The following is a 16,361-nucleotide window of genomic DNA, read 5'->3' on the forward strand; positions in this document are numbered from 1 at the left end:
GGTTTTACTATGGGCGAATGACAAATTTTCATTGTGTTTATTTTGTTGTAGTAGCTTTCTAATCTTTGTGAACCGGTCTGCATTCTCAACCAACGGCAGGCTCAGGAAAAGGCCAGATCCAAAGGGGTTTGGTTGCGAGAGGGATGAGCGTTGAAGTTAGTAGACATATGAAGAGATGGTTAGTGTCGTCGGGCCTATTATTCAAATTGGACTGAACAGTTTAATCTGCTACAAAATCCCGAATGGAGTTGTGTCAAAGTATCGCGAGCCTCAAGAAGCAACTCGAGCTCTTAGTTTGCGATAGGAGGCGTTGGTCTCCCGCGATGAAATGTAATATTATGGTTCAGCGATTGGTGTATTCCCATTCCCAAGACAGTTGGTTCTACATTTTCAAGTGAATATACCTGTGCCTTTTTAGCATACTTGATGAAACCATATTCAAAGGTAAACAAAATCTGTGTCCGTTTTGAATTACTGAAAACTGAGTCAAAGCGCGTTATGTGTCGGTAAGATTATTTTTCAACCTTTCAGCTGGCATGTGGGTAAAGACATACCAGTTCATTATTTTACTGGATAAATTTATTTGGCCGTACCCGCCATTGCAAATTTTCCTTACAGTTTTCCTCTATATACCTGTGACGGGGAACCCGAAGAGTACTGCTCAGTCATTTTTGGACATAATATACGTTTCGAGTTCAAGCGTTTATAACATTCATAATGAGTGAAGCTTCAGCCTAGAAGACACTACAGTAGTCCAGTTAGCGATATGAGCAGCACCATTATGTTTCAAGTTATCTGTGAAGACTTAAATACTACCAGGTGGAGAGCGATAGCTCAGCAGAGATTTAATTGGAGATCGACAGTTAGAATAAAAAGTGGCTTTGTTGAGCCAGAGGGATCTTATGTTATGCGGGAGCTTAGTTTACTACTTCCGGAGATCGCATAATTCAGTTCAAGAAAGGCTAGTGAAACAATTCTACTTGTCGTGGGCTTCAATCTAGCAGCGCTTTAGCTGACCTGAAGTTAACCATATGTAGGTCTATATATTCTTTTGACCAGCACAGGATACCGCGAGATATTTTATAAAGTATGAGCCGCGCTCCATGCAAAGGTAATGACTAAAATGAAAGCTCTCTACACCACTGATGGATTTAATATTTAGTCAATATTTTTTAAACTAGTTGTTTAAGATACAGAGGCCGGTCTGTAAAAGTTCATCTAAAGTTTATAAATGCTTTCGGATGCTAAAAATATTTTGTTTTTGGGTTTACATTAGCATTTTGCCGACTCAAAAGAAATGTGCACACGGTTAGCTTTCAGGGATCGATGGAAAACATTCCTACTTGGAAAGTTTTCTCGTTGTTTTCTATGGTTTGGATGTACCGCCCATCTGTTAATAGTTCTTTCAATTGAAAAGAGTCTTACAAAGTTCAACAGATCTACATAAATAGCAGAATGAGAAATTTTAGAACAACTTTAGGACATACGTATATCGTGGAGGTTTGCCGTGGAGGAGAGGGCGAATAGAGCCTTACCTCAGCCACTGGGTATTTCAACAGTAAGCACATTCTGCTGGCAATGAAATGGTCTGGCAGTTGAAAACTCAGTCGTAGAGAAAACTTTTTTGAATATACATCACTTCCTACTCTTTGGTTTAACCCGTTGGTATGCATTCTGTATTTCAAAACCTAATATTCGTCTTGTGATAAAGCCGTCTTAAAAGACTAAGGACGAATTTGAATAATCAGGTGCTTGAAATTTGCTGATGCTGGGTAGATGTCTAGAATTGTTGATTTTGTTGCGTGATTTTTTCCAAATGCTAGAAAGAGGAATTATTTTGGAAACAAACCGGTTTCGGCATTGTGCTATCTTCACTGTAATTTTTCGTCTCTAAATCAAACTTGACAAGGGATGACGGAAATTCATTTCAGAAAAAAGTTATAGAGAATTATGGAATCGCCATATCTTGTGTCCTAGATTTCTAGTTGGTTGGTATATGCAGAATGAATGAAAATACTGTGGGAATATCGTATGTGAGTGCTAAGCCCTTAAAAGGATTCTGCCGAATATAAAGGCAAGAGAGGTCGCATAAAGTTTCAATTCCCCAAAAGGATTTTCAATGCCTCCTACTTTCAGGGATTATCTATATAATTTGGTCGCTATGGAGTTCACTGGTCACACAGTGGCTTATCAGACTAACTTTGCCTAACCTTTACACAATTCCAGTCTACTAAAATATCTTTTACAACGAGATGCAGGGATTCTATGTTGCACATGCCACCGAAATGTGGGCTCTGTAGCATGCGGGAAAACTTTACGGGACTTCTTGTCAAGAATGCTTCTGTAGTTAAACAGATAAAAAATTCTATTCCTTAATTTAGTGTCTTTAAGCTTTACAGTTATTTCTACTCTCAATAAAATAAATTGTTTTAACAAATTTTATTTATTTTTTCTTCTTTCAGGTAAGCCCACATCATTAATTTTGTTATTTGACTCCGTTCGTAGGCTGACTACAGCTGTTGTCATAAAATGGCACACATAGCCAGTGGCTGTGATTTCCATGGAAGTCAAACTAACGGTAGTTCAGGTGCATTAAACAATTTGCCAAACCACAAATTGGCCAAATGCGCACAAGTAAGTGAATCTAAGTTTGCGTCAAACGCTCAAATTACCAAATTAAAGACTGTCTGGGCTCGAATGAAAATCAATCGAGCGATATAAAATCACATTTTTCCTAAGAAAACTGGAAAGAAGATGTTAATAAAAAAAAATAAAAAATTAAATATTAAAAATAATAATAAGCAACCTATGGCGTTAAACTGCAAGAAAGATGCGATCAATCAAAACTCTTAAGCAAAAAACATTGGATTAAAAAAAAATATATCCAAAGCTCGCATAAATTAGGAACTGCTCTCTCTCTCGTTGACGACGACAATTAGGCGCGTCTGCATGCCAACATGCCACACCAAATTGCCACGCAATGCTGCTCCTGCAACATGCAACGCAGCGGCGCATGCATAAATTACTCTTGAAAAGATTTTTTTCTTCATTTCTTTTCAAAATAAAAGCTAAACTGCATAAAGTGCGCGTAGATGGAGTCTTAGATGGAGTGAAGCATGTGCGGCTATATTTGCTGCGTTGTGTACAATTTCAAGGTCCCTGAAGTTAGTGCTGGTTTCTGCTTTGGCCAACACTTTGGTCGCACTACTTATTTAATGCTTCCTTGTTTTAAGGTTTCTCTCTACGTTTTTTTTTGTAGTTTTTTGCATGTTTGTTTCGTTCTTTATTTGTCTTTTAATGTTTGTGTTTTTGTGGATCGCCCATGTTGCGGCAATATGCACTGGAAATGTGAGATACAATTTTAAGGCGACATTAAAATGTTTTTATGTCTGTTAAGACATGTGCGTTAGATGAATGGTGTAGTGACGTCCAAATAAAAAATTATTGCAAATAATGTTGAGCTTTAACAGATGTAGAAAAGTGGAAAAAAGCGAAATAAATGGAGGAGATTAAGGATTTATTGTTTAAGAAACGCCAATTTGTAGAGAAATTTTCAAAATTGGCAACATAGATCCCGGAGTTTCATACCATTCAGTTTAAAGAGGTTCGACTAGTTATAATGATTTCACCCTCATTCACTTCATCCAGAAGGGGATAGATTCTAAATAGAAAACGAAAAAAATAGCTAAACACACAAAAGTTGTGTAATATTGCTGTAGGTAAGTCTCTGAACAAGATGGGGGGTTTCCTCCAAGTTGGTTTATAGCTTCATGTTAAGCCAGAATTAATCAATTGAGTCTCCGGCTAATGTAAACCGCTATAGAAGACTATTACAATAAGAACAAATAAATTGATATGGGCAACGCAGCAGTTCAAAGGAAGGGGCAGTGAACTTTTTCACAGAGGGTTAAGGGGGAACACACCACCAAACTCGAAAGTTTAGGCTTTCAGACTACTAGAATTTCTTTCAGGCAGGTTTAAGTAGACATTAATTAAATAGTCAATTGGCTACTTAACGTAAAAATATCACTGTTCTATGATGATAAAATCTCAGGAACTTGGGCTCACTCAAACCAGTCATGGAGTAACGTTGGGCTCAAAATAAACTGGGTGAAACATTGGCTCTCGTTTGAAATTGCTCAGAAGAACAATCTCTTTTCCGCTTAATCAAAGTCTCTTCTGTTGAGACTAACATGGCTACCGGGTCCCAGTAATACTGCACAAAATGGAAAGCTGGATAATATGGCTAGGTAGGGTATCCCTGATGTCGTCACATCGCCTTTCTTAAACTGAGGGGTCAAACAATTTAATAATTTTATCTGCCTAAATAAAGGAGTTATATCGCAAAAACCTGTATCTGAATAGTTATCGAAGATATATCTTATACAGCATCGATTTTCGCAGTAGACTTTGTATGATTAATTAAAAAAAGCCCACGAAATTGCTCGGTGTAATCCGCCCAGACTATTGTTATTGTTATGTTGCAACACACTGCCTCACCAACTATGTACATAATAATATCTAACCGATCTGCTGCTATTCAAAATTTGTTCTTTGTCGAAGCTTTTGTTGTCGCACTGCTGCATTTCCTGATTAGTGAAGGTAACAAAGGCAGCAGCAAAGCCCAGCGGGCGGGCGGTGAGTGCAGTGCCTATGCTGCTAACAACATGCAAAAAATATGTTCTATTTAGTTTGGTGTGCATAAAAGATTGATAAATACTTACACACATATGTATTTAGTACAAATTTTGTACACATGTTAGTTAGTTTAGGTCTTCATGTGACCCTGAAATCTCTTAATATTCCCTTTCAGATTCTTTTCTTTACTCAAGAGAAGTACATACCTACATTAGGGCGGGTAAATTTTTATGGAAAATTTTTTCGATTATGCGCGTATAGCACAGAAGGATTCTACGTTGAATTCTAAGCAAATATGCGCAATAAACCATGGGTCTAAAATCAATTTGGAGTTTGCCAAATTTCGAAAATAGGGGTTTTTGCATTTTGCTGTAGTGTCGTAAAGAAGTGCTTAAATTTTGAATAAACAACATGCTTCAAGGGCTTTCTTGTATGATGATGGAATGGATTTATTTCTGCACTTATCTTATTCTTAAAGCTTCCACCAGAGGGCGTAACTGAAAATGTTCACATTTTCTTCGTGACCTATTTCGCAATATGGCAAACTCCAAATTAATTTTAGAAACTTGGTTTCTTCGGCGAATTTGTTTGGACTTATACGTAGAATCCCCCTATGTTATACGCGCATAGTCACAAAAAAATTTACCCGCCCTAACGTACATATTATAAGCCTTTACCTTTAATTTTAATAACATATGTACATATACACCAAAGGAATGTACTTACAATAATTCAGCTGTTTTTATATTATTATTTTACATACTAACTTTTTTTTGAATAATTTTCGGGAATTTTTAGTGGCGTGCGCCTTGATGTTGTCACACAAAGTTCACTGCTCCCTTTCTTCAGTCCCTCCGCCCCACGGAGGCATGCTTTAAGCAAATGTAACTAGAGATGAAGTTACAGTGATGAAATCAAAGTCCTCAAGAATTCTAGAGTGTACAGTTTCGAGCCCAGGTTTTCCTGAGCCGAATGACAGTTCTCGTTGCCACAGTTCTGCCTAGAATATATCTACAGCCGTTATGTGCAGCATTTCGTTAAGCGCCAGTGTACTTGTGGTTCTTAGTGCCTCTCTAATACCGATTAGGGTAATCCGCTGTGTGCGCTCTAGTCGCTTAGGTAGTATAGGCTTCACTAGTAAATTCCACTAAACAAGGACTCTTTAAAACAAAATAGGATTAACTATGGTTTCATTGAGACAAAGGGCTACTTTGGGCGAGATAACCTATCTGTTACCAATATCCCCCTTTATTCAAAGGATATAGAACGTTTCCCTATTGTGACTGATCTGGTAAACTTCTCAGGTCTTTAAATTTTACTTATACATACATATGCAACCTAAAGTGAAGTATCTTCCACCTTAATATGTATTTTTGACATACATGAATTTAAATTTCATCCGAAAGCGCACTGTTCACACAAGATAACACATTTATTCCTCATTTATTCTCATATCTGTTAAATCTGGTAGTAAACAATTCACTAACCTCGTTAATTGAGCGAATGCTAATCGCACGGGAAACAAGCGCAGTGAATCAGTAACAAACAGGTGCCCAGTCAGGGGTATGTCCTAGAGGGGCGAATAGTCTCACCGTTCCTGTGAAACATAGCAATAGACAGCCTCCTTAGAGAACTTAAAGATATTGGCGGCCAGATAATTGCATACGCCGACAATATTGTAATAGCTTTCTTGGGTAAACATATCTCAACATTGACCGATCTGATTCAAAGATATCTCAACAAACTATCCCTGCGCTGTATCAGGCGAGAACTGGGAGTGAATCCTGAAAATACGGACCTTGTGCTCTTCAGTAGGAAGCACAAGTTATCATAACTCGATAGCTAAACTCTTTAGGGTAATGCCCTCCCAGTAAAGGAAGAGACCAAATATCTACATCTCGTAGTGGATTGGAAACTAAATTGCGTGCCCAACATTCCAGATAGAGTGCGCAAAGCAACAGTAGCACTGTAGCAGCTGATCAGTAGGAAATTAGCGGAACGAAACCCCAAATAATACACTGGCTATGCCCAGCGCACACCCTTGGTAAAAGGTTTAAAAGATGAATGAAATCCATAGGCTTGCTTGCACACTCATAGCGGTGCGATGAGAACAACACCATCTAAGGTAGACCTACCGCAATCGGTGGGGCAATTCGAGTGAACAATCTAAATAAGTGGTTTCAGAGCTTCCTGGATTGGTCGACTATGCACTTTCAAACCTGCTCCCGCCTCCTACCTCATGGAAGGAGTGAAAACGAAACGCTGTAAGAAGTTGAGAGTTCGTCCATATATCCGCCAATGGCTCAAGGCTCGAGAGGACCACTGTAGCGTTTTTCAGGCGGAACTGATGGAAATCGACAGGGCCACAAAACTGGTAAAGTGTGATATGATACATTAAGTTGATATCTAAATCTTCACGGACAGCCAGGCGACAATGAAATCCCTCACGAAGCAATCGACAACCTCCATGGTAGCCGCAAAATGCCGTGAATCTCTTAACGAGAAGGCTCAGTCATTTCGCCCAAAGGTGATGTGGGTTCCCGTGATACTGCGACATAGAGGCCGATGCAGTAAACGCGACTTGGCAAATTCCTATTAAATATAAAATTGTAGTACCCTTACAAACTTGGAAGGTACTTCTCCCGGATAGACTTTCTAAAATAGCGAACGATATATGTCAGGACGAAATCACTTGCAAAATCGCCAATCAATTGTCTGCGGTGCTCACTGCTAAACGCAATGGCCAACTACTGAGCCTAAATAAGCATAACATTAGTCTATTAGTACACATATGTTCTAAGAGGACACTCTCTAATTGACATGCACGTGTAGCATCACAATGGGCCTGGAGCCTAATTGTGTCTTATAGTCGACCGCGACAACTTAGCCAAACCTACCCCAAGGCTGTTAAAAAAGATCTCAGCCCTACTTTCTACTCTCAAGCTCTGATAAAGACACGGAAACCCTACTTCATTGGATGATAGACCAAACTCGACAAAAGAAAAGGTACATGCATACGTATCGTCTTTTAAAGTCAAAACCGGGTATCAAGATAATGCAAAACCTTGTATGTGATGTTGCCCATATTTTACAGGAGAGAGTAAAACTTGTCTTATTTCAAACCGGTTCTCTCTTTTATCCCAATTATCTCTACCTTTTATATCTAAATTTCGATATTTTGGTATGGATGGATAAGGCAGTGAGCAAGCGATACGCGGTTTGGCACTGTAAACGACGATATATAGAAGTGAGTGGGAGAAGGAAAGCTTACTGTAATACCAAAAGTATTATATACAAAACAATATTTCACATTTCCACATTTGGGGGACGGCTTCAAATTCAGATACATCAAAAATCGATTTTCGGCGACATACTGGCAACTATTGTACTATCCAACAATTTGTTTCTTGTTGTTATGCACATTCCGCTCTAACGAGCTCCCTGGTTATGCAAGTGTTTATTATTTTCTGTACTTCTATTTTTTTTACTTATTTATATAATTGATTTTTAATTTCTAGCAATTAGAAAAACATTCCGTGACATTAAACATACTCTATTATTAAATAATAAATAATGATGATACTCCACTTGACTGAACATTCCGAAAAGTCCAAAATCTGTGAATTAAGCATACAAGATTTATAGCCACTAATTTGTGCATACTTGAGTGCTTTGGTAATAAAATGAAGCGTCAAATTGTAGCTTAAGTGCAATTGGAGTGAAGTAGAAGAATTGAAAAGAGACAAAGTGTTGTGGAAATAAATATATTTATAAATTAAAGTATGTATGTTTATTATTTAAAAAACAATATAAGTACATACTTTCATATGTATGAATGCCTTCATGCCTTCCTGGTATTTTTTATTTTTATTTTTTGAAACTTACAAAAAATGTACCCATAAGGGTAGATATTCTGTAAACCCGATATAATAATCAAGAAGACGTGATTACCTACACTTTAATTTGTTGATCGACGAGCTACCTAGTATATTTCTGTTTATCCTTTTGCTTATTATTTTTCTTAAGCTTGCTCTCTAGTCTTGCGATCGAATTCCATTTGACCGATTTTGTGCTTTCATAATTTTCAAATATAAGCATACGCGCATACTCCCACATATGTATGTATATACCTAACAACTTTTATATGCATTTGGTGTGTATTATATTCTGCAGACATTTGTTAGTTGAAAAAAAAATATATATATTTATTTATTTTTAATACTTGGGAGTGTATGTAGGCCAAATGTCACTACACTTGAGTCGGTGGATGGTGCACGCCGACATTGATCAGCGACCGCCTGGCATTTGTTTGGATGGATAGTAAAAATGTTGGGGAAAAAGTAGAAAGGAAACCAAAATGTAAAGAGGATGAACGCAAAAGAAAGATGCGTAAAAGACTTACGAAAGTAGAATTCTGAAACTGAAAATTGTGAGAAGTACATATCGCTTATTTGCTACAAGAATGTCATAATCCAAAAAAAATTTTTTGACCTACATACGTAAGTACCTATGCAGAAATGGCCGTCGCCTCTTTTTCTTTGTTGTGTAAAAATTGCATAGCTGAATCGATTAACCATAGTTCATTTGTTGAATTTGGCCAAATATCTTTTTCTTTTGCGGAAATATCGCATTTTGAAATTTTAATATTTATGAATATTAAATCTTATACGTTAGGGTGCTCAGAGTTCTATATTTTCTACTGTGTTAATTTTGCCACCTAGTAATTTTTAAAATATTTTACCATGTGGTAACTTTGTTTGTTGTTGGTTTCCATACTAATTAGATGTGAGAACAAATTCGCATGTATGGCAGCGGCTGAACGAGCAGAGGTGCTTGCTGTTATTTATTGGCTTCCAGCAGTACGATCTTTATTTTTCCTTTTTTTGGTTTTTCTTACTTACGAAAAAGCCTCTGTGAAGTGCAGAACCAAATCAAACGACGAAAAAAATTTATTCAACTTGTACATTTTAAGGCAGACTTATAAAGCGGCTGTAGCTGTGTAGCGATGCTCGCTGTTTTTTGCTGATCCCGTCAGAGGCAAAGTGTTAAAATGATAATAAAAATTTTTGTTTTGTAGCTTCGAATTATCAAAAAGCATCTGTGAATTGCAGAACATAAACTTAAATCGCCAACTAAAAGTTTGGTTAATGTAAACAAAATTGTGGTTAATATTACCAAGCCATTGTTGAAAATATCAACCAAGGCATTGTTATTATTAACCAAAAATCACGTTGATTCATTTTCAAGTTTGAATTCGGTAATATTAACCAAGTTTTGGTTGATTTTTCTCTCAGTGAAATTATATGTACCAAGATTGGTTAGCTTTGAATTTAATGGTTGCGACTCAATGTTTGGGTAGTTAGTAGGAATCAAGCGTTTTTACTTTTATTCAAGATAACTTGTAGTGGTCCAGTCAAGTTTGCAATGAATTTTCATCATCACTTGTCAAATTTAGTTTCAATCTAGGTGGCTGTTTAGTTTGCGGCAAAAGGTAGGGATGATTTTAGTACACTTAGATATATGTCTGGGGCTATATTCTTCAGGGTATCTGTGGCCACGTAGTGTACTTTCGATATGTTTAATCCTTCCTTAGTTTTCGGGTTATGCTCCGACCTGCCCAACACTTAAGAAATCACTCCCCCCTTAGGTCATTTAGGTACATGCATACATATTAAGTTTAGCGCTTTGTAGGATGTCATGTTTCAGATTCTCGATGGAGTTAATAAGCGTTCTGCAAGGTCTGATAAGTCTGTTGTGGTCATTCATACAAGGTTCCTTGAATAAAAGGTTTGTCAGTCGATGGAAAATCTCTTTCATAGTGAATATCATTTTAAATGAGATAAGTTGTTCCAATTTCTGGACATTAATTTTCACTTAACTTTAAGGCGATTATGGTCCTCAACGCCTTGGTTCTGAAACGCCTATCTAGTACTTTCTTAGTGCGAAAAACTCTCAAAACTTTCCCATATATGTACATATGTATGCAAGTCCCTAGAAGTCAGGAATATTATATACCTAGAAGAAATTGAGCTAGAAATTATGACATCGCCAAAATATTAAGTAAAAAGCTAAGCACGTTTTAACTAAAGCAATAACTTTGGTGAGTCGGTATGTATATTAAAAATCAGTGCAACTTTTTTCTGCACTATCTTTCGACATTTTTTCTAAACAAGCACAGTAATGAATATTATCAGTCCGTATACAATTCTGCTTCCTTTCTACCGCCATATGTATACATATGTATTTACGTATTTACCTTATTATATTTTTTCTGACTCAAACTGGTTGTCCTTGAAATGCATGCGAAATTTTTGCGAAGCTAATAAACAGAAAAGAACACAAAAGCGAAAGCTATTATGCACAAGTGTCTTCAGTTAAAAAAGGATTAGAAAACAACGCCGAAGAGCTTGGCAAACAATAGCATGCACGAAGATAAAAGTAAAAAAAAGTTAGAGAAACCACAAATTTGTGTTTACCTTTGTGTATATGCAACGCTCTGTTGGCCGTTTGATCAAAATAGTATGCTATTGTAAACACCAGTCTTAAGGAAATACCTACCATGTATGTATGTATGTACATACATATGTACAAACGCAATACCTGGCCCCTTCCAAAAAGTCATTTTACATCTGACCAAGCATTTGCAAATACATACATATGTGCATTAGGTTGGTCCAAAAGTATACAGGAAAATCATCTTTTTAATCAGTTTTATAGCCCATTAAAAATGAAAGTTCGAAATTGGTTTTTGAGCATTTTTTTCGTTGAAGGTGCGTCGCATTTTTTCCACAAAATGCCTAACGATATTCCCTAGCTACTTCAAACTTGCACTTTATTATATTAAATTCTAATGGGCTGCAAAACTGCACACTCAAAAAATTCAAACAAATCTTTAGAAATTATATTCTTATGGTTTTTTTTTTGTTGTGGTATGTGGTATTGATACGTTAACATAAATTTTGTACTTTTGGCGATTCAACGGATTTTAAATACAAGAACACCATTGGAGAGGTATTTTTATGTAGATGAGGAGATTTTTTATGGTTCCAAAATTGGTGAAAAATTAGGGCCAAAATCGTCGTTTAAAAGTTTCCTTATTTGTGTGTAGTTTTTGTTGCAACCTTTTTTAGTTCGTTTTTGAAATTAAGCTTTGTAATATAGATAAATATGATGATAACGAAATAAATGGTAACGATTAAGATAAAAAAAGTGAGGGAAAAATTGATTATAAAGACGAAAATGAAGACAATGAGAAATACATAAGAGTTAGGGTATCTGAAAGGGTAAGATAATTTACTGAAATTTTTCGATAGGAATCGAAATAAATTTAGAAATAAAAAATTTAGTTATCAAAAGTTATCAGGGTATCGAAATTTATCGAATTATCGAGGTTTATAGTTTTCGAAATTTATCGAGTTATCGCAACATATCGAATTATTCAAATTGATCAATGTTTATCGAACTGTCGAAAAACAGAAAATTAGTTGTCGAAATTTACGCATAGTTATCGAGCTATAAAAGTTTATGGGATTATCGAAGTTTTTCAAGTTAATGAAATTTATCAAGTTATCGATATTTATTTAATCACCATTATTTATAGAGTTAACGAAATTTATTGAGTTATCGTAATGCAACGAGTTCTTAGAACTTATCGAGTTATCGATATTTATTGAGGTATTGAAATCTGTCGATTTATCGAATCGAGGTTATTGGAATTTTCAAAATAAATCGAGCTATCGAAATTTCTAGGTTATCTAAGTTTACCGAGTTATCACTGCTTATCGAAAGTGCAACAAAATTTGTCGGTAGCTTTCGAAAAATATGGAGTTATTAAAATTATACGAGCTTTCGAAATTTAAAGTTATTCATAGTTTATCGAGTTATTGATATACATCGACATATATACATTTTTCAGTTATCGAAACTTGTGGAGCCATTAATAGGAATTTATCGAATTATCGAATTTTGTTGAGTTATAGGATTTTCCGTTTATGAAATTCATTTAAATGTCGATATGTATCAAATTATCGAATGTATCGGGTCAATTTCAAGTCCTTTCGAAGACTTTCAGAGATATAAAAAATGTTTGTCACGTTTTAATTTTGAACCGTGAGCTTAGTATCCAAGTACCCAAAACTTATTGCAAACCAACTTTATTTGGTTTAAAAAATTTTACATATATATTTTTTTTAATTTTGGCCTATTAAATGTCACTATGTGACTATTAAATGTCAACCAATTTCGGCACAAGAAAATACGGTCGGGGGTGTCTGGCATTTTTTTACCACCCTAATGTACTTACATTTAAATGTTCATATAAAATACCACTTTACGAAGCTCTCATCACAAAAATTTTAGTGCTCATGCACATGCAACAAATCATTTGCATATTTCAGGGCGCTAACGCCGTAATTTAAACATAAATTAGTCTAATGAAAACATGCGCTAAGTTTCCCAAATTACAAATTCTCTATACAAAAAAAAAGTATGAACCAAAAATTATTTAAATTAGCAAAAAAAACAAAAAATAAAATAAACTCGACGCCCCCGGGTGGGCTCGAACCACCAACCTTTCGGTTAACAGCCGAACGCGCTAGCCAATTGCGCCACGGAGGCGTTGTGAGTGACGCGCTCCAAACACGCACCGGATTTTGGGTCAGTTCAACATAAAAACACAAATAAGAAACACCGCTAAAAAAGTATGTAAAGCAAGAACTAAAGCAAAGAAGCAAACAGAGCTATTGGTTAATATGAAATTGCTTAGCTCAAAAAAATGCTGTCTGGCCTTTTTTGCAAGCGGGAACGGCTTCTAGCATAATTTTTTGCCATGTTATTATTGTTTTTGTTATGCATTTAAACTGCTGCCAGCAAGTAAATAGTTCGCGTGGCGGAATAATTAAGTTAACTTGTGGAAATTGGATGACTCTCAATTAGTTAATTTTAATTGAGTTCAGTTAAAATTTCAAAAAAATTTTAAAAATATATGAAAAGATAAATAAATAAAAATATTAATTTAAGCCACCGCAATCCAAAATTTAAATTAAAATTTACCTTAGTTTCTGCTCTTTTAATCATACTTTCTGTATAGTTATAATTTGTTATCGATTAAGAACTAAAATTAAAAATCAAGAGCCTCGAAAGACAGTTTAGAGATGTTTCCATGGACATTTTTGTTCAGAATTGCCAGTTGAATATACGTCAATCACCGCAATAAGGTATAGACAAAATTTGACCCCCCCCCCCCCCCCCCCCCCCCCCCCCCCCCCCCCCCCCCCCCCCCCCCCCCCCCCCCCCCCCCCCCCCCCCCCCCCCGCCCCCCCCCCCCCCCCCCCCCCCCCCCCCCCCCCCCCCCCCCCCCCCCCCCCCCCCCCCCCCCCCCCCCCCCCCCCNGGTATTATTGGAGATTAATTAGTCTCGATTCATCCATTACGGTTATAATTGGAGATCAATTAGTCCCAGACTCTGCTTTAACGAACGATTTAATGATATGTGCGAACTTGTTCTATGAATTTTCATGTGCGGCGTCGGCACATAGAGAGAGTATTCGCTTAACAAACAGGAGAACCCTAGTTCGAATCGCGGCTGGCGTAAATTTTTTTTCTTATTTTTTAAAAGTGACTAGTCGCTTTTTATACCCATTCGGCTATAAAGGGGAACAATTTGTCTCTTTGGCTCGAACAAAAGCGAATAGTTCATTCTATATAAAGAGATCAAAAGTGGTATTAGTCGCATGTTCCCGTGCGATTGCTCCCGGATGTGTAATTAAAATTACACAATCCAAACCCTGCAAAAATTTGAGGACCAGGCGTATTTTCTTCCATATAATACATGATCAAAACTTTTTGTATATGAAAAAAAAAAATCCGCGACCCCCTGCAAAAAAAAAATTCTAAAAATCAACGGTAATTTTGAACGACTTGAGACTGGCACTTTCTTGGACTACAATTGAATGGGCTACAGAACTGCATATCAGAAAATTTTCTAAATATTCTGATTAAAAATTAGGAAATTTGTATGACAATTTTTTGAAGTTTGATAATTTTTTTTGCAGTTTTTGCAAGCTTTGAAATTTTTATTATTGTGGTTTCTGTTACAGATTAAATTACAATTTTAATGAAAATTATTAAAAATATAAAGTTAACATAATTTGCAAACAATATCATTTTGAATTTCGTTGCTAATTAGTTGAACGCAAGTGTATGTGTTGAGCACCACCTCTTCGTGGCCCATCGGCACGGCGAATTTTCTAAGAAAATTCATTTTAAATAATAGAGTTTGATATTAAAATTTAAAAGGCACCTTTGAAAATGATCAAATATTCGGTTTACAACAAAATCTTATGAAATTCAGTCCGTGGTCCAAAAGGAGTAGTTGTCTAGTTGGTCTCATGTTATGCAGCGGTGGACCAGAAGTGGTCAGGTCCAATGACATCGCAATGTTAAGGTAACCATATTTTCGGTGTCACTAATTTTCTTCCATAATCAAGTAGGTTTTAAAATTTATTTGTCCTTTAAACGCAAATTTTGTTCTGAATGTTTGGTTTATTGGGAATAAATCTAACCTACTTGAGAAATTGGCACTTAAGTAGATAATTTACTAAAGCGGTATTTTTTGCAAAAAAATAAAAAAAATATAAAATGTCCAGGAAAATTTTCCTGATATTTATGTTATGATAAGTTTTTAATATTTTGCGGAAAACTGGAAAAAACGGAAAATTTTTTATGTGTTCGGCTTTCACCTTGAATAACTTTTGGAGGAAAAATCATAACTACTTTTTTACAGCTTTCAATTTATTTCAAAAACATGAATATATCGCACGAGTTATAAAATTTTAAAATTGAAAACAATTTGTTCCTCTGTTATTTATATGGAAACGAGAAATTCGCAATAAGCAACCTCTAAATCTTAGTATTAACGGACGGAAGACGTTTTTTTCACTGCCCGAAAATATTTTCCAAGGGATTTAAAAAAAAAGAGTTATTTAGTCGATTTTTAGAACCTGCATAACATGTACGTATGTTTGTATAAAAATAAATCCTCTGGTGGTACATATTCCCAGGTTAGTCGCTTTCAATAAAAAAACTGTGCTGCTGTTTGCTTTGTCACCATATGCTCCTGCTTTATTTACGAAATACTGCCCTTTGGTTGGAATTATTTCGGGATTTCAAGCACATGTACATATGCATATATGTATGTAAGTATGTATTTATGTATTTTATTTAAAATTTTCTGACTTTGCTTTGTGCCCAATTCCACAATTTTTCAAGATCAAGGTCAAAACTTATGTAATGCAACAATGGCTTCGGTGTTGTGTGACAAGGAAGTGCTAACATGTGCAATATATATACAGTGAAACCTCTCCTAACGGACACCTCTATTAGACGGACATCTCCCTTGGGCGGACATTTTTTCCTATACCAAGTTTTAAGTATAAATTTCGGAACAAATTACTCTCTCTTAAGCGGACACTCTCTTGGCCGGACGCGGACAGTTATTTTGCATAAAATTTACACAAAAAACTCTATTGAGCGGACGCGAACCTCTTATCAACGGACATTAAGATTTCTTTTCATAACAAATCAAACAAAAACCTCCATTGAGCGGACGCGAACTCCTCATAGGCGGTCTACTAAATGGAAAAAGGGGACTTCCCGCATAAAATGTGATAGTTATGCACACATTTAGTTTTGTTTGCGCAGTGGTTTAGGTTCGTTATTTGAATT

At 36.0% G+C, this 16,361-nt stretch overlaps 1 protein-coding gene and 1 non-coding gene across 12 annotated transcripts in view; one reads left to right on the plus strand and one right to left on the minus strand.

Annotated features, from left to right (window-relative positions):
• The window catches only part of LOC108361299 (myosin-G heavy chain-like), a 151,373-nt gene that overhangs the window by 62,050 nt on the left and 72,962 nt on the right, over positions 1–16,361 (plus strand). The window lies entirely within an intron of this gene.
• Positions 13,181–13,254, minus strand: TRNAN-GUU (transfer RNA asparagine (anticodon GUU)). The gene has a single exon. It is a non-coding gene; the product is annotated as a tRNA-Asn (tRNA).

Source organism: Rhagoletis zephyria, unplaced genomic scaffold, assembly GCF_001687245.7.
Source record: "Rhagoletis zephyria isolate East Lansing unplaced genomic scaffold, Rhagoletis_zephyria_1.1 Rzeph_scaffold_00731, whole genome shotgun sequence".
NCBI lineage: Eukaryota > Metazoa > Arthropoda > Insecta > Diptera > Tephritidae > Rhagoletis > Rhagoletis zephyria.